This window comes from Phalangium opilio, unplaced genomic scaffold, assembly GCF_054372755.1.
Source record: "Phalangium opilio isolate 3A_F unplaced genomic scaffold, DU_Popi_V2 ptg000021l_1, whole genome shotgun sequence".
Classification (NCBI taxonomy): Eukaryota; Metazoa; Arthropoda; class Arachnida; order Opiliones; family Phalangiidae; genus Phalangium; species Phalangium opilio.
Genome location: NW_028324153.1, coordinates 4718937 through 4744128, shown reverse-complemented (window position 1 = coordinate 4744128; position 25192 = coordinate 4718937). Strand labels below are relative to the sequence as shown.

The 25192-nt window shown below is 46.5% G+C and overlaps 1 non-coding gene across 1 annotated transcript; it reads right to left on the bottom strand.

The window, feature by feature from the left end:
* Nucleotides 1–21729: 21729 nt before the first annotated feature.
* Nucleotides 21730–21802, bottom strand: TRNAS-GCU (transfer RNA serine (anticodon GCU)). Its single transcript has one exon. It is a non-coding gene; the product is annotated as a tRNA-Ser (tRNA).
* Nucleotides 21803–25192: the final 3390 nt, after the last annotated feature.

Below are 25192 nucleotides of genomic sequence, written 5' to 3'. Positions count from 1 at the left end.
GGTTTTTCCACAATACCTGACGACGATTTAATTTTTGGGCTTCCGTGGCGCAATGGTTAGCGCGTTCAGCTGCTATTCAAAAGACTGGTGGTTTGAGCCCTCCCGGGAGCGGTGTTGTGACGTCTCAGATGTAACGTAAAATGTCAGAGTTTTTCCACAATACCTGACGAACATTTAATTTTTGGGCTTCCGTGGCGCAATGGTTAGCGCGTTCAGCTGTTAATCGAAAGATTGGTGGTTCGGGCCCACCCGGGAGAGGTGTTGTGTGGTCTCAGATGTAGCGCAAAAGTCAAAACCTTTCCACAATACGTGACAACTATTTAATTTCTGAGCTTCCGTGGCTCAATGGTTAGCGCGTTCGGCTGTTAACCAATAGGTTGGTGGTTCGAGCCCATCCGGGAGCGGTGTGTCAACGTATTTGAGACAAGTCAGACAACCGCTTGTTAAGGTAACATCGTTTAAGTTATATATTTTCACGTAAATAATGTGCTTGACATATTTGTATAAAAAATTAAAAACCAATTGTTATTGCCGAATTAACTTAATTAAATATTAAATGTCAAATCTTTCCCTGTTTCCATGTTGTTACTTTGACAACATCGAACCGCAAATACCTAAGCGTAATGAAGGCATAACGTGAAGGGCACACCGATTTTTGTGTCAGTAGTTTTATTAGTAATGGTGAAACAGTAATTTTTTCATTCTGTGTAATTTATCTTCAACTTTTGAAGTTGTAATTACATGTATATTTTTATAATCTAACATTGGTAAGATTTATTTGTAGTTATCGTATTGAATTATAGATAGTAATGAAACATGTTTAAAAAACAGAAAAAGGCGCCACATTCCCTCTATGAGTTGAAGGTTGTACCCTTGTTGGTCATCAGTGACTTAGGTAACACGCCCGAAGAGAGGACAAAGATATGATAACATATCACAAAGCAGGTAAATGATGTCCACCGCCAACAGAGAACCCTTTCCCGAGGTGACAATGAAAGGCATTCCTCAACAATATTCCACTTATTATAGAAGAACGCGAAGCTCTGCGTATTGCAAATTTGGTAAGTTCTCGTAATGTATTAAACATGTTATTAACATTATTTTTTTGTTGCAGGTGGGTGCAAGCTTCTTGAATAGCCTTCCTCCAGTTTTTGCTGAAGATTCCTCAAAGAGCCTTCTGCTTTCCATGAACATGGTGCTCATCCACTTGCCACTGAAGAACACAGAAATGGTCATAAGAATGGTTTCTATTCGACATAGCGTATAATAGTCCACCTGAAAATTTTATTTGGATATTTTTTTGAGATAGAGGGTTGCTGCAAAGTCAGTTAGCCATTAAAAGTTACTGCAGTGTCCTTTTAATTTTATTCTTCACTTCAACATTTCATTGTTCTTTTTTCCATCATTCCTTGCTATTGTTTTTGCATGCATGGCCTTCCTTTATTGTTTCATTTATAAATGGGCTTTAACTTTATTATAGCTTAGTCGCTGCCTAGTAAGAAACGCTCATAGCTTCCGCTAATGCATGTTTGGAGGCCCTACTCATGTTTCCGTCTGTTTGGCAAATAATGACTGAAAATGAAAGGGCTAGGAATGAATACGAAAAGCTAAGGTTTGAAAATAAAAGGTTTAGACTGGAAACCGAGAGTATTCAAGCCAACATCATGACCGAAGTGAACAATTGCAGCCTGAAAATAATGACTAGTTTTGTTTTTTGAAGACATGCACATGCGAAGAATGTTCTACTTTACTGTAGATAATTTTCTAAATGCCATGATAGGTTGTTTGAATAACGTCTCCCTGTATTTCGATTATTTTCAATGCTCAATTTGGTATGCACTTTCTTCATGATGACATAAACTCTCTCTGATTATTGTATTCTCCTTTGTGATTTTATAGTACTCATTGTAGATATTCTATTTATTCATTTTCACCAAAGTTTCTTTCATATCCAATTTGACATGTACTTTTTTTCATTCTCTCATTATAAATAGTTATTTTTTCGCGTTTAATACATATAATTTATTACACGCGATATTTGCGTGTATTTTATGATTTATTTCTCGCATACGTGTTAGTTTACTGTTAACTTGTATTGTAATTTAGTAGACGCTTCATTTAATAAGCGCATTAAATTTATTGCATACATTTTTTTAAATTATTTGGATTTTTGTTATCATTGACCGTTATTAAAAGGGGTTGTGAGCCTGTGTGGATAGTGCTTGTCATCCTCATAGAGCTAAGTGGAGCCGGGGAGGGATTTAAAAAAGAAGAAAAAGTCTGTTTCCGCCTTTAATGCTTTAAAACCGTTAATGGCATGTTCTTAATCTGTTCACATTAGAATTATGTTGATGATGTCTAGCCTGTACTCAAGATGACATTATTTATAACCAGCATGCCAGCACCCAATCAGTCCCGATACACTCTCAAACCCAAAAACTCGGCAATTTATTTTCCACGTGTATTAAATTTTACATAATTCTGACTGTCAAGAGTTCATTGCTTTTTTCTGTTGCATGATTGCAATTTACATCCTCCGAAGTCTTCATAACCACATACCTATTTTAAATATAACTTAACTATTCTATTGTCATTCATTAGACCTATTTCAGATTTACCATACTCATATTATGAGAAACAAAGGGGTGATTATACCAATTGCTGCATACTGAAATGCTTACTTTGCAAGTAACTGTTCAGTGTAAATATGGTTACTGGTTATGTTTTATAAGTTATGTCGATTTGCAGTTGTAAAGCGCTTCCGCGACTTCCAGTGTTAGTTGCGAGGCGCAAATAGCTTGACACTCAGTCTCTGGATAAGCTTTTTCGTTTGCAGTTGGAAGATATACCTCGTCTGAGAGAGGAAAGGATAAATATTGATTAAAGGGTATGGGTGTATCTCGCTCATCAACACACCATTCCATGAGAATATAATAAGTGCGAAATTGTTAATGCCACAAGAGCATGAACGAATCACGGAGTTGCTCTTGCGATTTTGGTAATGCTAAGTGCTCAAATAAGACTTTAACCATTCAGTTACCACGGGCGATCAGCCCTCTCACCTTTTTACTGCAGTGACGTCTATACTGCGATCGACAATTGCCACACAATCTAAATAAGTAATATATATTAAACGAAATAATTTAAATGGTGTGTTTCTATTAAAATCGAATTTTTAAAGGGGAAAATTAAAGAGTTTAGTTGAATACTTCATAAATTAATTAATCCTTCATAAACTACACTCACCACTTTACTCGACACGTTGATCAACGTCGGGAGGTTGATAGAAAGTGTTGAAATGTCGTCTGCTGTAAGTGCGTTCAGCACATAGCGTTACCGAAGCAACCAGTAAAACCGGTGTTTAACCGGTAACTCATTTGTCAGTTTATGAAAAAACATTTTGAATTTGGTGTATAATTTGATAGTTTACATATGAGTCTGCGCGGAATTTGCACCAATCACTGAGCCAAGGCATGTAACGTCATCGGTAGACGTAGCCAATTAAAAGGCCAAGGGCAATGGTTGACGGTCCAATCAGAGAGCCAAGGGCAGAAGGAGGACCTTAACTTTTCTGCAGAATACGGCCGCAGGAGGGGTTTTGTGGGGTCTCAAATGTAACGTAGAAAGCCAAAAATTTTCCACAATACCTGACGCCCATCTAACTTTTGGGCTTCCGTGGCGCAATGGTTAGCGCGTTCGGCTGTTAACCGAAAGGTTGGTGGTTCGAGCCCACCCGGGAGAGGTGTTGTAGGGTCTCAGATGTAACGTAAAAAGTCATAACTTTTCCACAATACCTGACAACCATTTAATTTCTGAGCTTCCGTTGCTCAATGGTTAGCGCGTTCGGCTGTTAACAAATAGGATGGTGGTTCGAGCCCATCCGGGAGCGGTGTTGTGACGTCTCAGATGTGCCGTAAAAAGTCAAGGTTTTTCCACAATACCTGACGAATATTTAATTTTTGGGCTTCCGTGGCGCAATGGTTAGCGCGTTCAGCTGCTATTCAAAAGACTGGTGGTTTGAGCCCTCCCGGGAGCGGTGTTGTGACGTCTCAGATGTAACGTAAAATGTCAGAGTTTTCCCACAATACCTGACGAACATTTAATTTTTGGGCTTCCGTGGCGCAATGGTTAGCGCGTTCAGCTGTTAACCGAAAGATTGGTGGTTCGAGCCCACCCGGGTGCGGTGTTGTGGGATCCCAAATGTAACGTAGAAAGCCAAAGTTTTTCCACAATACCTGACAACCATTTAATTCTTGGGCTTGCGTGGCGCAATGATTAGCACGTTCGGCTGTTAACCGAAAGGTTGTTGGTTCGAGCCTATCCGGGAGCGCTGTTGTGAGGTCTCAGATATGACGTAAAAAGTCAAGGCTTTTCCACAATACCTGACGACCCTTTAATATTTAGGCTTCCGTGGCGCAATGGTTAGCGCGTTCAGCTGTTATTCACAATACCTGACAACCATTCAATTTCTGAGCTTCCGTGGCTCAATGGTTAGCGCGTTCGGCTGTTAACAAATAGGTTGGTGGTTCGATCCCATCCGGGAGCGGTGTTGTGACGTCTCAGATGTGACGTAAAAAGTCAAGGTTTTTCCACAATACCTGACGAGCATTTAATTTTTGGGCTTCCGTGGCGCAATGGTTAGCGCGTTCAGCTGTTAACCAATAGGTTAGTGGTTCGAGCCCACCCGGGAGCGGCGTTGTGGTATCTCAAATGTAACGTAGAAAGCCAAAGTTTTCCCACAATACCTGACGACCATTCAATTTTTGAGCTTCCGTGGCGTAATGGTTAGCGCGTTCGGCTGTTAACCAATAGGTTGGTGGTTCGAGCCCACCCGGGAGCGGTGTTGTGGGATCTCAAATGTAACGTAGAAAGCCAAAGTTTTTCCACAATACGTGACGACCATTTAATTTCTGAGCTTCCGTGGCTCAATGGTTAGCGCGTTCGGCTGTTAACCAATAGGTTGGTGGTTCGAGCCCATCCGGGAGCGGCGCTGTGAGGTATCAGATGTAACGTAAAATGTCAGAGTTTTTCCACAATACCTGACGAACATTCAATTTTTGGGATTCCGTGGCTCAATGATTAGCGCGTTCAGCTGTTAATCGAAAGGTTGAAGGTTCGAGCCCACCCGGGAGAGGTGTTGTGGCGTCTCAGATGTAGCGTAAAAAGTCAAAACTTTTCCACAATACGTGACAACCATTTAATTTCTGAACTTCCGTGGCTCAATGGTTAGCGCGTTCGGCTGTTAACCAATAGGTTGGTGGTTTGAGCCCATCCGGGAGCGGTGTTGTGACGTCTCAGATGTGACGTAAAAAGCCAAAGTTTTTCCACAATACCTGACGACCATTTAATTTTTGGGCTTCCGTGGTGCAATGGTTAGCGCGTTCAGCTGCTATTCAAAAGACTGGTGGTTTGAGCCCTCCCGGGGGCGGTGTTGTGACGTCTCAGATGTAACATAAAATGTCAGAGTTTTTCCACAATAACTGACGAACATTGCATTTTTGGGCTTCCGTGGCGCAATGGTTAGGGCGTTCAGCTGTTAATCGAAAGGTTGGTGGTTCGAGCCCACCCGGGAGAGGTGTTGTGGGGTCTCGGATGTATCGTAAAAAGTCAAAACTTTTCCACAATACGTGACAACCATATAAATTCTGAGCTTCGGTGGCTCAATGGTTAGTGAGTTCGGCTGGTAACCAATAGGTTGGTGGTTCGAGCCCACCCGAGAGCGGTGCTTTGGGATCTCAAGTGTAACGTAGAAAGCCAAAATTTTTCCACAATACCTGACGACCATTCAATTTTTGGGCTTCCGTGGCGCAATGGTTAGCGCGTTCGGCTGTTAACCAATAGGTTGGTGGTTCGAGCCCACCCGGGAGCGGTGTTGTGGGATCTTAAATGAAACGTAGAAAGCCAAAGTTTTCCACAATACCTGACGACCATTTAATTTTTGGGCTTCCTTGGCGCAATGGTTAGCGTGTTCGGCTGTTAACCGAAAGGTTGGTGGTTCGAGCCCAACCGGGAGAGGTGTTGTAGGGTCTCAGATGTAACGTAATAAGTCATAACTCATCCACAATACCTGACAACAATTTAATTTCTGAGCTTCCGTGGCTCAAGGGCTAGCGCGTTCAGCTGTTAACCAATATGTTGGTGGTTCGAGCCCATCCGGGAGCGGTGTTGTGAGGTCTCAGTTGTAACGTAAAATGTCAGAGTTTTTCCACAATACATGACGAACATTTAATTTTTGGGCTTCCGTGCGCAATGATTAGCGCGTTCAGCTGTTAATCGAATGAATGGTTAGTGCGTTCGGCTGTTAACCAATAGGTTGTTGTTTCGAGCCCTCCCGGGAGCGGTGTTGTGACGTCTCAGATGTAACGTAAAAAGTCAAAACTTTTCCACAATACGTGACAACCATTTAAATTCTGAGCTTCGGTGGCTCAATGGTTAGTGAGTTCGGCTGGTAACCAATAGGTTGGTGGTTCGAGCCCACCCGAGAGCGGTGCTTTGGGATCTCAAATGTAACGTAGAAAGCCAAAATTTTTCCACAATACCTGACGACCATTCAATTTTTGGGCTTCCGTGGCGCAATGGTTAGCGCGTTCGGCTGTTAACCAATAGGTTGGTGGTTCGAGCCCACCCGGGAGCGGTGTTGTGGGATCTCAAATGTAACGTAGAAAGCCAAAGTTTTCCACAATACCTGACGACCATTTAATTTTTGGACTTCCTTGGCGCAATGGTTAGCGTGTTCGGTTGTTAACCGAAAGGTTGGTGGTTCGAGCCCAACCGGGAGAGGTTTTGTAGGGTCTCAGATGTAACGTAATAAGTCATAACTCATCCACAATACCTGACAACAATTTAATTTCTGAGCTTCCGTGGCTCAAGGGCTAGCGCGTTCAGCTGTTAACCAATATGTTGGTGGTTCGAGCCCATCCGGGAGCGGTGTTGTGAGGTCTCAGTTGTAACATAAAATGTCAGAGTTTTTCCACAATACATGACGAACATTTAATATTTGGGCTTACGTGGCGCAATGATTAGCGCGTTCAGCTGTTAATCGAAAGAATGGTTAGCGCGTTCGGCTGTTAACCAATAGGTTGGTGGTTCGAGCCCTCCCGGGAGCGGTGTTGTGACGTCTCAGATGTAACGTAAAATGTCAGAGGTTTTCCACAATACCTGACAACCATTTAATTTTTGGGCATCCGTGGCGCAATGGTTAGCGCGTTCAGCTGTTAATCGAAAGGTTGGTGGTTCGAGCCCACCCGGTAGAGGTGTTGTAGGGTCTCAGATGTAGCGTAAAAAGTCAAAACGTTACCACAATACGTTACAACAATTTAATTTCTGAGCTTCCGTGGCTCATTAGTTAGCGCGTTCGGCTGTTAACCAATAGGTTGGTGGTTCGTGCCCATCCGGGAGCGCTGTTGTGAGGGCTCAGATGTGACGTAAAAGGACAAGGTTTTTACACAATACCTGACGAGCATTTAATTTTTTGGCGTCCGTGGCGCAATGGTTAGCGCGTTCGGCTGTTAAACGAAAAATTAGTGGTTCGAGCCCACCCGGGAGAGGTGTTGTGGGGTCTCAGATGTAACGTAAGTAGCAAATGTTTTTCCACAATACCTGACGACCATTTAATTTTTGGGCTTCCGTGGCTCAATGGTTAGCGCGTTCGGATGTTAACCGAAAGGTTGGTGGTTCGAGACCACCCCGGAGAGGTGCTGTGGGGTCTCAGATGTAGCGTGAAAAGTCAAAACTTTTCCACAATACGTGACAACCATTTAATTTCTGAGCTTCCGTGGCTCAATGGTTAGCGCGTTCGGCTGTTAACCAATCGGTTGGTGGGTCGAGCCCACCCGGGAGTGGTGTTGTGGGAACTCAAATGTAACGTAGAAAGCCAAAGTTTTTCCACAATACCTGACGACCAATAGCTTTTTGGGCTTCCGTGGCGCAATGGTTAGCGCGTTCGGCTGTTAAACGAAAAATTAGTGGTTCGAGCCCACCCGGGAGAGGTGTTGTGGGGTCTCAGATGTAACGTAAGTAGCAAATGTTTTTCCACAATACCTGACGACCATTTAATTTTTGGGCTTCCGTGGCTCAATGGTTAGCGCGTTCGGCTGTTAACCGAAAGGTTGGTGGTTCGAGACCACCCGGGAACGGTGTTGTGAGGTCTCAGATGTGACGTAAAAAGTCAATGTGTTTCCACAATAAATGACGACCATTTAATTTTTGGCTTCCGTGGCGCAATGGTTAGCGCGTTCGGCTGTTAACCAATAGGTTGGTGGTTCGAGCCCACCCGGGAGCGGTGTTGTGGGATCTCAAATGTAACGTAGAAAGCCAAAGTTTTCCACAATACCTGACGACCATTTAATTTTTGGACTTCCTTGGCGCAATGGTTAGCGTGTTCGGTTGTTAACCGAAAGGTTGGTGGTTCGAGCCCAACCGGGAGAGGTTTTGTAGGGTCTCAGATGTAACGTAATAAGTCATAACTCATCCACAATACCTGACAACAATTTAATTTCTGAGCTTCCGTGGCTCAAGGGCTAGCGCGTTCAGCTGTTAACCAATATGTTGGTGGTTCGAGCCCATCCGGGAGCGGTGTTGTGAGGTCTCAGTTGTAACATAAAATGTCAGAGTTTTTCCACAATACATGACGAACATTTAATATTTGGGCTTACGTGGCGCAATGATTAGCGCGTTCAGCTGTTAATCGAAAGAATGGTTAGCGCGTTCGGCTGTTAACCAATAGGTTGGTGGTTCGAGCCCTCCCGGGAGCGGTGTTGTGACGTCTCAGATGTAACGTAAAATGTCAGAGGTTTTCCACAATACCTGACAACCATTTAATTTTTGGGCATCCGTGGCGCAATGGTTAGCGCGTTCAGCTGTTAATCGAAAGGTTGGTGGTTCGAGCCCACCCGGTAGAGGTGTTGTAGGGTCTCAGATGTAGCGTAAAAAGTCAAAACGTTACCACAATACGTTACAACAATTTAATTTCTGAGCTTCCGTGGCTCATTAGTTAGCGCGTTCGGCTGTTAACCAATAGGTTGGTGGTTCGTGCCCATCCGGGAGCGCTGTTGTGAGGGCTCAGATGTGACGTAAAAGGACAAGGTTTTTACACAATACCTGACGAGCATTTAATTTTTTGGCGTCCGTGGCGCAATGGTTAGCGCGTTCGGCTGTTAAACGAAAAATTAGTGGTTCGAGCCCACCCGGGAGAGGTGTTGTGGGGTCTCAGATGTAACGTAAGTAGCAAATGTTTTTCCACAATACCTGACGACCATTTAATTTTTGGGCTTCCGTGGCTCAATGGTTAGCGCGTTCGGATGTTAACCGAAAGGTTGGTGGTTCGAGACCACCCCGGAGAGGTGCTGTGGGGTCTCAGATGTAGCGTGAAAAGTCAAAACTTTTCCACAATACGTGACAACCATTTAATTTCTGAGCTTCCGTGGCTCAATGGTTAGCGCGTTCGGCTGTTAACCAATCGGTTGGTGGGTCGAGCCCACCCGGGAGTGGTGTTGTGGGAACTCAAATGTAACGTAGAAAGCCAAAGTTTTTCCACAATACCTGACGACCAATAGCTTTTTGGGCTTCCGTGGCGCAATGGTTAGCGCGTTCGGCTGTTAAACGAAAAATTAGTGGTTCGAGCCCACCCGGGAGAGGTGTTGTGGGGTCTCAGATGTAACGTAAGTAGCAAATGTTTTTCCACAATACCTGACGACCATTTAATTTTTGGGCTTCCGTGGCTCAATGGTTAGCGCGTTCGGCTGTTAACCGAAAGGTTGGTGGTTCGAGACCACCCGGGAACGGTGTTGTGAGGTCTCAGATGTGACGTAAAAAGTCAATGTGTTTCCACAATAAATGACGACCATTTAATTTTTGGCTTCCGTGGCGCAATGGTTAGCGCGTTCGGCTGTTAACCGAAAGGTTGGTCGTTCGAGCCCACCCGGAAGAGGTGTTGTGGGGTCTCAGATGTAGCGTGAAAAGTCATAACTTTTCCACAATACCTGACAACCATTTAATTTCTGATCTTCCGTGGTTCAATGGTTAGCGCGTTCAGCTGTCAACCGAAAGGTTGGTGGTTCGAGCCCACCCAGAAGAGTTGCTGTGGGGTCCCAGATTTAGCGTAAAAATTCAAAACTTTTCCACAATACGTAATAACCATTTGTTTTCTGAGCTTCTGTGGCTCAATGGTTAGCGCGTTCGGCTGTTAACCAATAGGGTGTTGGTTCGAGCCCACCCGGGAGCGGTGTTTTGGGATCTCAAATGTAACGTAGAAAGCCAAAGTTTTTCCACAATACCTGACGATCATTTTCTTTCTGAGCTTACGTGGCTCAATGGTTAGCGCGTTCGGCTGTTAACCAATAGGTTGGTGGTTCAAGCCCACCCGGGAACGGTGTTTTGGAATCTCAAATGTAACGTAGAAAGCCAAAGTTTTTCCAAAATACCTGACGATCATTTATTTTCTGAGCTTCCGTGGCTCAATGGTTAGCGCGTTCGGCTGTTAACCAATAGGTTGGTGGTTCGAGCCCACCCGGGAGCGGTGTTTTGGGATCTCAAATGTAACGTAGATAGCCAAGGTTTTTCCACAATACCTGACGATCATTTATTTTCTGAGCTTCCGTGGCTCAATGGTTAGCGCGTTCGGCTGTTAACCAATAGGTTGGTGGTCCGAGCCCACCCGGGAGCGTTGTTTTGGGATCTCAAATGTAACGTGGAAAGCCAAAGTTTTTCCACAATACCTGACGACCATTTAATTTTTTGGCGTCCGTGGCGCAATGGTTAGCGCGTTCGGCTGTTAAACGAAAAATTAGTGGTTCAAGCCCACCCGGGAGAGGTGTTGTGGGGTCTCAGATGTAACGTAAGTAGCAAATGTTTTTCCACAATACCTGACGACCATTTAATTTTTGGGCTTCCGTGGCTCTTGGTTAGCGCGTTCGGCTGTTAACCGAAAGGTTGGTGGTTCGAGACCACCCGGGAGAGGTGCTGTGGGGTCTCAGATGTAGCGTGAAAAGTGATAACTTTTCCACAATACCTGACAACCATTTAATTTCTGATCTTCCGTGGTTCAATGGTTAGCGCGTTCAGCTGTTAATCGAAAGGTTGGTGGTTCGAGCCCACCCGGGAGAGGTGTTGTGGGGTCTCAGATGTAGCGTAAAAAGTCAAAACTTTTCCACAATACGTGACAACCATTTAATTTCTGAGCTTCCGTGGCTCAATGGTTAGCGCGTTCGGCTGTTAACCAATCGGTTGGTGGGTCGAGCCCAGCCGGGAGTGGTGTTGTGGGAACTCAAATGTAACGTAGAAAGCCAAAGTTTTTCCACAATACCTGACGACCAATAGCTTTTTGGGCTTCCGTGGCGCAATGGTTAGCGCGTTCGGCTGTTAACCGAAAGGTTGGTGGTTCGAGCCCACCCGGGAGAGGTGTTGTGAGGTCTCAGATGTAACGTGAAAAGTCAAACCTTTTCCATAATTCGTGATAACCATTTATTTTCTGAGTTTCCGTGGCTCAATGGTTAGCGCGATCGGCTGTTAACCAATAGGTTGGTGGTTCGAGCCCACCCGGGAGCGGTGTTTTGGGATCTCAAATGTAACGTAGAAAGCCAAAGTTTTTCCACAATACCTGACGATCATTTATTTTCTGAGCTTCCGTGGCTCAATGGTTAGCGCGTTCGGCTGTTAACCAATAGGTTGGTGGTTCGAGCCCACCCGGGAGCGGTGTTTTGGGATCTCAAATGTAACGTGGAAAGCCAAAGTTTTTCCACAATACCTGACGACCATTTAATTTTTTGGCGTCCGTGGCGCAATGGTTAGCGCGTTCGGCTGTTAAACGAAAAATTAGTGGTTCGAGCCCACCCGGGAGAGGTGTTGTGGGGTCTCAGATGTAACGTAAGTAGCAAATGTTTTTCCACAATACCTGACGACCATTTAATTTTTGGGCTTCCGTGGCTCAATGGTTAGCGCGTTCGGCTGTTAACCGAAAGGTTGGTGGTTCGAGACCACCCCGGAGAGGTGCTGTGGGGTCTCAGATGTAGCGTGAAAAGTCAAAACTTTTCCACAATACGTGACAACCATTTAATTTCTGAGCTTCCGTGGCTCAATGGTTAGCGCGTTCGGCTGTTAACCAATCGGTTGGTGGGTCGAGCCCACCCGGGAGTGGTGTTGTGGGAACTCAAATGTAACGTAGAAAGCCAAAGTTTTTCCACAATACCTGACGACCAATAGCTTTTTGGGCTTCCGTGGCGCAATGGTTAGCGCGTTCGGCTGTTAAACGAAAAATTAGTGGTTCGAGCCCACCCGGGAGAGGTGTTGTGGGGTCTCAGATGTAACGTAAGTAGCAAATGTTTTTCCACAATACCTGACGACCATTTAATTTTTGGGCTTCCGTGGCTCAATGGTTAGCGCGTTCGGCTGTTAACCGAAAGGTTGGTGGTTCGAGACCACCCGGGAGAGGTGCTGTGGGGTCTCAGATGTAGCGTGAAAAGTGATAACTTTTCCACAATACCTGACAACCATTTAATTTCTGATCTTCCGTGGTTCAATGGTTAGCGCGTTCAGCTGTTAATCGAAAGGTTGGTGGTTCGAGCCCACCCGGGAGAGGTGTTGTGGGGTCTCAGATGTAGCGTAAAAAGTCAAAACTTTTCCACAATACGTGACAACCATTTAATTTCTGAGCTTCCGTGGCTCAATGGTTAGCGCGTTCGGCTGTTAACCAATCGGTTGGTGGGTCGAGCCCAGCCGGGAGTGGTGTTGTGGGAACTCAAATGTAACGTAGAAAGCCAAAGTTTTTCCACAATACCTGACGACCAATAGCTTTTTGGGCTTCCGTGGCGCAATGGTTAGCGCGTTCGGCTGTTAACCGAAAGGTTGGTGGTTCGAGCCCACCCGGGAGAGGTGTTGTGAGGTCTCAGATGTAACGTGAAAAGTCAAACCTTTTCCATAATTCGTGATAACCATTTATTTTCTGAGTTTCCGTGGCTCAATGGTTAGCGCGATCGGCTGTTAACCAATAGGTTGTTGGTTCGAGCCCACCCGGGAGCGGTTTTTTGGGATCTCAAATGTAACGTAGAAAGCCAAAGTTTTTCCACAATACCTGACGATCATTTATTTTCTGAGCTTCCGTGGCTCAATGGTTAGCGCGTTCGGCTGTTAACCAATAGGTTGGTGGTTCGAGCCCACCCGGGAGCGGTGTTTTGGGATCTCAAATGTAACGTGGAAAGCCAAAGTTTTTCCACAATACCTGACGACCATTTAATTTTTTGGCGTCCGTGGCGCAATGGTTAGCGCGTTCGGCTGTTAAACGAAAAATTAGTGGTTCGAGCCCACCCGGGAGAGGTGTTGTGGGGTCTCAGATGTAACGTAAGTAGCAAATGTTTTTCCACAATACCTGACGACCATTTAATTTTTGGGCTTCCGTGGCTCAATGGTTAGCGCGTTCGGCTGTTAACCGAAAGGTTGGTGGTTCGAGACCACCCCGGAGAGGTGCTGTGGGGTCTCAGATGTAGCGTGAAAAGTCAAAACTTTTCCACAATACGTGACAACCATTTAATTTCTGAGCTTCCGTGGCTCAATGGTTAGCGCGTTCGGCTGTTAACCAATCGGTTGGTGGGTCGAGCCCAGCCGGGAGTGGTGTTGTGGGAACTCAAATGTAACGTAGAAAGCCAAAGTTTTTCCACAATACCTGACGACCAATAGCTTTTTGGGCTTCCGTGGCGCAATGGTTAGCGCGTTCGGCTGTTAACCGAAAGGTTGGTGGTTCGAGCCCACCCGGGAGAGGTGTTGTGAGGTCTCAGATGTAACGTGAAAAGTCAAACCTTTTCCATAATTCGTGATAACCATTTATTTTCTGAGTTTCCGTGGCTCAATGGTTAGCGCGATCGGCTGTTAACCAATAGGTTGGTGGTTCGAGCCCACCCGGGAGCGGTGTTTTGGGATCTCAAATGTAACGTAGAAAGCCAAAGTTTTTCCACAATACCTGACGATCATTTATTTTCTGAGCTTCCGTGGCTCAATGGTTAGCGCGTTCGGCTGTTAACCAATAGGTTGGTGGTTCGAGCCCACCCGGGAGCGGTGTTTTGGGATCTCAAATGTAACGTGGAAAGCCAAAGTTTTTCCACAATACCTGACGACCATTTAATTTTTTGGCGTCCGTGGCGCAATGGTTAGCGCGTTCGGCTGTTAAACGAAAAATTAGTGGTTCGAGCCCACCCGGGAGAGGTGTTGTGGGGTCTCAGATGTAACGTAAGTAGCAAATGTTTTTCCACAATACCTGACGACCATTTAATTTCTGAGCTTCCGTGGCTCAATGGTTAGCGCGTTCGGCTGTTAACAAATAGGTTGGTGGTTCGATCCCATCCGGGAGCGGTGTTGTGACGTCTCAGATGTGAAGTAAAAAGTCAAGGTTTTTCCAGAATACCTGACGACCATTAAATTTTTGGGCTTCCGTGGCGCAATGGTTAGCGCGTTCAGCAACTATTCAAAAGACTGGTGGTTTGAGCCCTCCCGGGAGCGGTGTTGTGACGTCTCAGATGTAACGTAAAATGTTACACAACACCTCTCCCGGGTGGGCTCGAACCACCAATCTTTCGATTAACAGCTAAAAGCGCTAACCATTGCGCCACGGAAGCCCAAAAATTAAATGCTCGTCAGGTATTGTGTAAAAACCTTGACTTTTTACGTCACATCTGAGACCTCACAACACCGCTCCCGGATGGGCTCAAACCACCAACCTATTGGTTAACAGCCGAACGCGATAACCATTGCGCCACGGAAGCCCAAAAGTTAAATGCTCGTCAGGTATTGTGTAAAAACCTTGACTTTTTAAGTCACATCTGAGACCTCACAACACCGCTCCCGGATGGGCTCGAACCACCAACCTATTGGTAAACAGCCGAACGCGCAAACCATTGCGCCACGGAAGCCCAAAAGTTAAATGCTCGTCAGGTATTGTGTAAAAACCTTGACTTTTTACGTCAAATCTGAGACATCACAACACCGCTCCCGGATGGGCTCGAACCACCAACCTATTGGTTAACAGCCGAACGCGCTAACCATTGAGCCACGGAAGCTCAGAAATTAAATGGTTGTCAGGTATTGTGGAAAAACTTTGGCTTTCTACGTTACATTTGAGACTCCTCAACACCGCTCCTGGGTGGGCTCGAACCACCAACCTGTTGGTTAACAGCCGAACGCGCTAACCATTGAGCCACGGAAGCTCAGAAATTAAATGGTTGTCATGTATTGTGGAAAAGTTCTGACTTTTGCGCTACATCTTAGACCACACAACACCTCTCCCGGGTGGGCTCGAACCACCAATCTTTCGATTAACAGCTGAACGCGCTAACCATTGCGCCACGGAAGCCCAAAAATTAAATGGTTGTCAGGTATTGTGGAAAAACTTTGGCTTTCTACGTCACATCTGAGACCTCACAACACCGCTCCCGGATGGGCTCGAACCACCAACCTATTGGTTAACAGCCGAACGCGCTAACCATTGCGCCACGGAAGCCCAAAAGTTAAATGCTCGTCAGGTATTGTGTAAAAACCTTGACTTTTTACGTCACTTCTGAGACCACACAACACTGCTCCCGGATGGGCTCGAACCACCAACCTATTGGGTAACAGCCGAACGCGCTAACCATTGCGCCACGGAAGCCCAAAAGTTAAATGCTCGTCAGGTATTGTGTAAAAACCTTGACTTTTTACGTCACATCTGAGACCTCACAACACCGCTCCCGGATGGGCTCGAACCAACAACCTATTGGTAAACAGCCGAACGCGCTAACCATTGCGCCACGGTAGCCCAAAAGTTAAATGCTCGTCAGGTATTGTGTAAAAACCATGACTTTTTACGTCACATCTGAGACATCACAACACCGCTCCCGGATGGGCTCGAACCACGAACCTATTGGTTAACAGCCGAACGCGCTAACCATTGAGCCACGGAAGCTCAGAAATTAAATGGTTGTCATTTATTATGGAAAAACTTTGGCTTTCTACGTTACATTTGAGACTCCACAACACCGCTCCTGGGTGGGCTCGAACCACCAACCTAATGGTTAACAGCCGAACGCGCTAACCATTGAGCCACGGAAGCTCAGAAATTAAATGGTTGTCAGGTATTGTGGAAAAACTTTGGCTTTCTACGTCACATCTGAGACCTCACAACACCGCTCCCGGATGGGCTCGAACCACCAACCTATTGGTTAACAGCCGAACGCGCTAACCATTGAGCCACGGAAGCTCAGAAATTAAATGGTTGTCAGGTATTGTGGAAAAACTTTGGCTTTCTACGTTACATTTGAGACTCCTCAACACCGCTCCTGGGTGGGCTCGAACCACCAACCTTTCGACTAACAGCTGAACGCGCTAACCATTGCGCCACGGAAGCCCAAAAATTAAATGCTCGTCAGGTATTGTGTAAAAACCTTGACTTTTTACGTCACATCTGAGACCTCACAACACCGCTCCCGGATGGGCTCGAACCACCAACCTTTTGGTTAACAGCCGAACGTGCTAACCATTGCGCCACGGAAGCCCAAAAATTAAATGGTCGTCAGGTATTGTGGAAAAACTTTGGCTTTCTACGTTACATTTGAGATCCCACAACAACGCTCCCGGGTGGGCTCGAACCACCAAGCTATTGGTTAACAGCTGAACGCGCTAACCATTGCGCCACGAAAGCCCAAAAATTAAATGCTCGTCAGGTATTGTGTAAAAACCTTGACTTTCTACGTCACATCTGAGACCTCACAACACCGCTCCCGGATGGGCTCGAACCACCAACCTATTGGTTAACAGCCGAACGCGCTAACCATTGAGCCACGGAAGCTCAGAAACTAAATGGTTGTCAGGTATTGTAGAAAAACTTTTGCTTTCTACGTTTCATTTGAGACCCCACAACACCTCTCCCGGGTGGGCTCTAACCACCAACCTTTCGATTAACAGCTGAACGCGCTAACCATTGCGCCACGGAAGCCCAAAAATTAAATGCTCGTCAGGTATTGTGTAAAAACCTTGACTTTTTACGTCACATCTGAGACCTCACAACACCGCTCCCGGATGGGCTCGAACCACCAACCTTTTGGTTAACAGCCGAACGTGCTAACCATTGCGCCACGGAAGCCCAAAAATTAAATGGTCGTCAGGTATTGTGGAAAAACTTTGGCTTTCTACGTTACATTTGAGATCCCACAACAACGCTCCCGGGTGGGCTCGAACCACCAACCTATTGTTTAACAGCTGAACGCGCTAACCATTGCGCCACGAAAGCCCAAAAATTAAATGCTCGTCAGGTATTGTGTAAAAACCTTGACTTTCTACGTCACATCTGAGACCTCACAACACCGCTCCCGGATGGGCTCGAACCACCAACCTATTGGTTAACAGCCGAACGCGCTAGCCAATTGAGCCACGGAAGCTCAGAAATTAAATGGTCGTCAGGTATTGTAGAAAAACTTTTGCTTTCTACGTTTCATTTGAGACCCCACAACACCTCTCCCGGGTGGGCTCGAACCACCAACCTTTCGATTAACAGCTGAACGCGCTAACCATTGCGCCACAGAAGCCCAAAAATTAAATGCTCGTCAGGTATTGTGTAAAAACCTTGACTTTTTACGTCACATCTGAGACCTCACAACACCGCTCCCGGATGGGCTCGAACCACCAACCTATTGGTTAAATGCCGAACGCGCTAGCCATTGAGCCACGGAAGCTCAGAAATTAAATGGTCGTCAGGTATTGTAGAAAAACTTTTGCTTTCTACGTTTCATTTGAGACCCCACAACACCTCTCCCGGGTGGGCTCGAACCACCAACCTTTCGATTAACAGCTGAACGCGCTAACCATTGCGCCACGGAAGCCCAAAAATTAAATGCTCGTCAGGTATTGTGTAAAAACCTTGACTTTTTACGTCACATCTGAGACCTCACAACACCGCTCCCGGATGGGCTCGAACCACCAACCTTTTGGTTAACAGCCGAACGTGCTAACCATTGCGCCACGGAAGCCCAAAAATTAAACGGTCGTCAGGTATTGTGGAAAACTTTGGCTTTCTACGTTACATTTGAGATCCCACAACACCGCTCCCGGATGGGCTCGAATCACCAACCTATTGGTTAACAGCCGAAAGCGCTAGCCATTGCGCCGCGAAAGCCCAAAAGTTAAATTCTCGTCAGGTATTGTGTAAAAAGCTTTACTTTTTACGTCACATCTGAGAACTCACAACACCGCTCCCGGATGGGCTCGAACCACCAACCTATTGGTTAACAGCCGAACGCGCTAACCATTGAGCCACGGAAGCTCAGAAATTAAATGGTTGTCAGGTATTGTGGATAAGTTATGACTTATTACGTTACATCTGAGACCCTGCAACACCTCTCCCGGTTGGGCTCGAACCACCAACCTATTGGTTAACAGCCGAACGTGCTAACCATTGCGCCACGGAAGCCCAAAATTTAAATGCTCTTCAGGTATTGTGTAAAAACTTTGACTTTTTACGTCACATCTGAGACGTCACAACACCGCTCCCGGATGGGCTTGAACCACCAACCTTTCGGTTAACAGCCGAACGCGCTAACCATTGCGCCACGGAAGCCCAAAAATTAAATGGTCGTCAGGTATTGTGGAAAAACTTTGGCTTTCTACGTTACATTCGAGATCCCACAACACCGCTCCCGGGTGGGCTTGAACCACCAACCTTTCGGTTAACAGCCGAACGCGCTAACCATTGCGCCACGGAAGCCCAAAAATTAAATGGTCGTCAGGTATTGTGGAAAAACTTTGGCTTTCTACGTTACATTTGAGATCCCACAACACCGCTCCCGGGTGGGCTTGAACCACCAACCTTTCGGTTAACAGCCGAACGCGCTAACCATTGCGCCACGGAAGCCCAAAAATTAAATGGTCGTCAGGTATTGTGGAAAAACTTTGGCTTTCTACGTTACATTCGAGATCCCACAACACCGCTCCCGGGTGGGCTTGAACCACCAACCTTTCGGTTAACAGCCGAACGCGCTAACCATTGCGCCACGGAAGCTCAGAAATTAAATGGTTGTCAGGTATTGTGGAAAAACTTTTGCTTTCTACGCTTCATTTGAGACCCCACAACACCTCTCCCGGGTGGGCTCGAACCACCAACCTTTCAAATAACAGCTGAACGCGCTAACCATTGCGCCACGGAAGCCCAAAAATTAAATGCTCGTCAGGTATTGTGTAAAAACCTTGACTTTTTACGTCACATCTGAGACCTCACAACACCGCTCCCGGATGGGCTCGAACCACCAACCTATTGGTTAACAGCCGAACGCGCTAGCCATTGAGCCACGGAAGCTCAGAAATTAAATGGTCGTCAGGTATTGTAGAAAAACTTTTGCTTTCTACGTTTCATTTGAGACCCCACAACACCTCTCCCGGGTGGGCTCGAACCACCAACCTTTCGATTAACAGCTGAACGCGCTAACCATTGCGCCACGGAAGCCCAAAAATTAAATGCTCGTCAGGTATTGTGTAAAAACCTTGACTTTTTACGTCACATCTGAGACCTCACAACACCGCTCCCGGATGGGCTCGAACCACCAACCTATTGGTTAAATGCCGAACGCGCTAGCCATTGAGCCACGGAAGCTCAGAAATTAAATGGTCGTCAGGTATTGTAGAAAAACTTTTGCTTTCTACGTTTCATTTGAGACCCCACAACACCTCTCCCGGGTGGGCTCGAACCACCAACCTTTCGATTAACAGCTGAACGCGCTAACCATTGCGCCACAGAAGCCCAAAAATTAAATGCTCGTCAGGTATTGTGTAAAAACCTTGACTTTTTACGTCACATCTGAGACCTCACAACACCGCTCCCGGATGGGCTCGAACCACCAACCTATTGGTTAAATGCCGAACGCGCTAGCCATTGAGCCACGGAAGCTCAGAAATTAAATGGTCGTCAGGTATTGTAGAAAAACTTTTGCTTTCTACGTTTCATTTGAGACCCCACAACACCTCTCCCGGGTGGGCTCGAACCACCAACCTTTCGATTAACAGCTGAACGCGCTAACCATTGCGCCACGGAAGCCCAAAAATTAAATGCTCGTCAGGTATTGTGTAAAAACCTTGACTTTTTACGTCACATCTGAGACCTCACAACACCGCTCCCGGATGGGCTCGAACCACCAACCTATTGGTTAAATGCCGAACGCGCTAGCCATTGAGCCACGGAAGCTCAGAAATTAAATGGTCGTCAGGTATTGTAGAAAAACTTTTGCTTTCTACGTTTCATTTGAGACCCCAAAACACCTCTCCCGGGTGGGCTCGAACCACCAACCTTTCGATTAACAGCTGAACGCGCTAACCATTGCGCCACAGAAGCCCAAAAATTAAATGCTCGTCAGGTATTGTGTAAAAACCTTGACTTTTTACGTCACATCTGAGACCTCACAACACCGCTCCCGGATGGGCTCGAACCACCAACCTATTGGTTAAATGCCGAACGCGCTAGCCATTGAGCCACGGAAGCTCAGAAATTAAATGGTCGTCAGGTATTGTAGAAAAACTTTTGCTTTCTACGTTTCATTTGAGACCCCACAACACCTCTCCCGGGTGGGCTCGAACCACCAACCTTTCGATTAACAGCTGAACGCGCTAACCATTGCGCCACGGAAGCCCAAAAATTAAATGCTCGTCAGGTATTGTGTAAAAACCTTGACTTTTTACGTCACATCTGAGACCTCACAACACCGCTCCCGGATGGGCTCGAACCACCAACCTTTTGGTTAACAGCCGAACGTGCTAACCATTGCGCCACGGAAGCCCAAAAATTAAACGGTCGTCAGGTATTGTGGAAAAACTTTGGCTTTCTACGTTACATTTGAGATCCCACAACACCGCTCCCGGATGGGCTCGAATCACCAACCTATTGGTTAACAGCCGAAAGCGCTAGCCATTGCGCCGCGAAAGCCCAAAAGTTAAATTCTCGTCAGGTATTGTGTAAAAAGCTTTACTTTTTACGTCACATCTGAGAACTCACAACACCGCTCCCGGATGGGCTCGAACCACCAACCTATTGGTTAACAGCCGAACGCGCTAACCATTGAGCCACGGAAGCTCAGAAATTAAATGGTTGTCAGGTATTGTGGATAAGTTATGACTTATTACGTTACATCTGAGACCCTGCAACACCTCTCCCGGTTGGGCTCGAACCACCAACCTATTGGTTAACAGCCGAACGTGCTAACCATTGCGCCACGGAAGCCCAAAATTTAAATGCTCTTCAGGTATTGTGTAAAAACTTTGACTTTTTACGTCACATCTGAGACGTCACAACACCGCTCCCGGATGGGCTTGAACCACCAACCTTTCGGTTAACAGCCGAACGCGCTAACCATTGCGCCACGGAAGCCCAAAAATTAAATGGTCGTCAGGTATTGTGGAAAAACTTTGGCTTTCTACGTTACATTCGAGATCCCACAACACCGCTCCCGGGTGGGCTTGAACCACCAACCTTTCGGTTAACAGCCGAACGCGCTAACCATTGCGCCACGGAAACCCAAAAATTAAATGGTCGTCAGGTATTGTGGAAAAACTTTGGCTTTCTACGTTACATTCGAGATCCCACAACACCGCTCCCGGGTGGGCTTGAACCACCAACCTTTCGGTTAACAGCCGAACGCGCTAACCATTGCGCCACGGAAGCTCAGAAATTAAATGGTTGTCAGGTATTGTGGAAAAACTTTTGCTTTCTACGCTTCATTTGAGACCCCACAACACCTCTCCCGGGTGGGCTCGAACCACCAACCTTTCAAATAGCAGCTGAACGCGCTAACCATTGCGCCACGGAAGCCCAAAAATTAAATGCTCGTCAGGTATTGTGTAAAAACTTTGACTTTTTACGTCACATCTGAGACGTCACAACACCGCTCCCGGATGGGCTTGAACCACCAACCTTTCGGTTAACAGCCGAACGCGCTAACCATTGCGCCACGGAAGCCCAAAAATTAAATGGTCGTCAGGTATTGTGGAAAAACTTTGGCTTTCTACGTTACATTCGAGATCCCACAACACCGCTCCCGGGTGGGCTTGAACCACCAACCTTTCGGTTAACAGCCGAACGCGCTAACCATTGCGCCACGGAAGCCCAAAAATTAAATGGTCGTCAGGTATTGTGGAAAAACTTTGGCTTTCTACGTTACATTCGAGATCCCACAACACCGCTCCCGGGTGGGCTTGAACCACCAACCTTTCGGTTAACAGCCGAACGCGCTAACCATTGCGCCACGGAAGCTCAGAAATTAAATGGTTGTCAGGTATTGTGGAAAAACTTTTGCTTTCTACGCTTCATTTGAGACCCCACAACACCTCTCCCGGGTGGGCTCTAACCACCAACCTTTCGATTAACAGCTGAACGCGCTAACCATTGCGCCAAGGAAGCCCAAAAAATTAAGTGCTCGTCAGGTATTGTGTAAAAACCTTGACTTTTTACGTCACATCTGAGACCTCACAACACCGCTCCCGGATGGGCTCGAACCACCAACCTTTTGGTTAACAGCCGAACGTGCTAACCATTGCGCCACGGAAGCCCAAAAATTAAATGGTCGTCAGGTATTGTGGAAAAACTTTGGCTTTCTACGTTACATTCGAGATCCCACAACACCGCTCCCGGGTGGGCTTGAACCACCAACCTTTCGGTTAACAGCCGAACGCGCTAACCATTGCGCCACGGAAGCCCAAAAATTAAATGGTCGTCAGGTATTGTGGAAAAACTTTGGCTTTCTACGTTACATTCGAGATCCCACAACACCGCTCCCGGGTGGGCTCGAACCACCAACCTATTGTTTAACAGCTGAACGCGCTAACCATTGCGCCACGAAAGCTAAAAAATTAAAGGCTCGTCAGGTATTGTGTAAAAACCTTGACTTTTTACGTCACATCTGAGACCTCACAACACCGCTCCCGGATGGGCTCGAACCACCAACCTATTGGTTAACAGCCGAACGCGCTAGCCATTGAGCCACGGAAGCTCAGAAATTAAATGGTTGTCAGGTATTGTGGAAAAACTTTTGCTTTCTACGTTTCATTTGAGACCCCACAACACCGCTCCCGGATGGGCTTGAACCACCAACCTTTCGGTTAACAGCCGAACGCGCTAACCATTGCGTCACGGAAGCCCAAAAATTAAATGGTCGTCAGGTATTGTGGAAAAACTTTGGCTTTCTACGTTACATTCGAGATCCCACAACACCGCTCCCAGGTGAGCTTGAACCACCAACCTTTCGGTTAACAGCCGAACGCGCTAGCCATTGCGCCGCGAACGCCCAAAAGTTAAATTCTCGTCAGGTATTGTGTAAAAAGCTTTACTTTTTACGTCACATCTGAGAACTCACAACACCGCTCCCGGATGGGCTCGAACCACCAACCTATTGGTTAACAGCCGAAAGCGCTAACCATTGAGCCACGGAAGCTCAGAAATTAAATGGTTGTCAGGTATTGTGGATAAGTTATGACTTATTACGTTACATTTGAGACCCTGCAACACCTCTCCCGGTTGGGCTCGAACCACCAACCTATTGGTTAACAGCCGAACGTGCTAACCATTGCGCCACGGAAGCCCAAAAATTAAATGCTCGTCAGGTATTGTGTAAAAACCTTGACTTTTTACGTCACATCTGAGACCTCACAACACCGCTCCCGGATGGGCTCGAACCACCAACCTATTGGTTAACAGCCGAACGTGCTAACCATTGCGCCACGGAAGCCCAAAATTTAAATGCTCTTCAGGTATTGTGTAAAAACTTCGACTTTTTACGTCACATCTGAGACGTCACAACACCGCTCCCGGATGGGCTTGAACCACCAACCTTTCGGTTAACAGCCGAACGCGCTAACCATTGCGCCACGGAAGCCCAAATATTAAATGGTCGTCAGGTATTGTGGAAAAACTTTGGCTTTCTACGTTACATTCGAGATCCCACAACACCGCTCCCGGGTGGGCTTGAACCACCAACCTTTCGGTTAACAGCCGAACGCGCTAACCATTGCGCCACGGAAGCCCAAAAATTAAATGGTCGTCAGGTATTGTGGAAAAACTTTGGCTTTCTACGTTACATTCGAGATCCCACAACACCGCTCCCGGGTGGGCTTGAACCACCAACCTTTCGGTTAACAGCCGAACGCGCTAACCATTGCGCCACGGAAGCTCAGAAATTAAATGGTTGTCAGGTATTGTGGAAAAACTTTTGCTTTCTACGCTTCATTTGAGACCCCACAACACCTCTCCCGGGTGGGCTCGAACCACCAACCTTTCAAATAACAGCTGAACGCGCTAACCATTGCGCCACGGAAGCCCAAAAATTAAATGCTCGTCAGGTATTGTGTAAAAACCTTGACTTTTTACGTCACATCTGAGACCTCACAACACCGCTCCCGGATGGGCTCGAACCACCAACCTATTGGTTAACAGCCGAACGCGCTAGCCATTGAGCCACGGAAGCTCAGAAATTAAATGGTCGTCAGGTATTGTGGAAAAACTTTGGCTTTCTACGTTACATTTGAGATCCCACAACACCGCTCCCGGATGGGCTCGAATCACCAACCTATTGGTTAACAGCCGAAAGCGCTAGCCATTGCGCCGCGAAAGCCCAAAAGTTAAATTCTCGTCAGGTATTGTGTAAAAAGCTTTACTTTTTACGTCACATCTGAGAACTCACAATACCGCTCCCGGATGGGCTCGAACCACCAACTTATTGGTTAACAGCCGAACGCGCTAACCATTGAGCCACGGAAGCTCAGAAATTAAATGGTTGTCAGGTATTGTGGATAAGTTATGACTTATTACGTTACATCTGAGACATCTGAGACCCTGCAACACCTCTCCCGGTTGGGCTCGAACCACCAACCTATTGGTTAACAGCCGAACGTGCTAACCATTGCGCCACGGAAGCCCAAAGTTTAAATGCTCTTCAGGTATTGTGTAAAAACTTCGACTTTTTACGTCACATCTGAGACGTCACAACACCGCTCCCGGATGGGCTTGAACCACCAACCTTTCGGTTAACAGCCGAACGCGCTAACCATTGCGCCACGGAAGCCCAAATATTAAATGGTCGTCAGGTATTGTGGAAAAACTTTGGCTTTCTACGTTACATTCGAGATCCCACAACACCGCTCCCGGGTGGGCTTGAACCACCAACCTTTCGGTTAACAGCCGAACGCGCTAACCATTGCGCCACGGAAG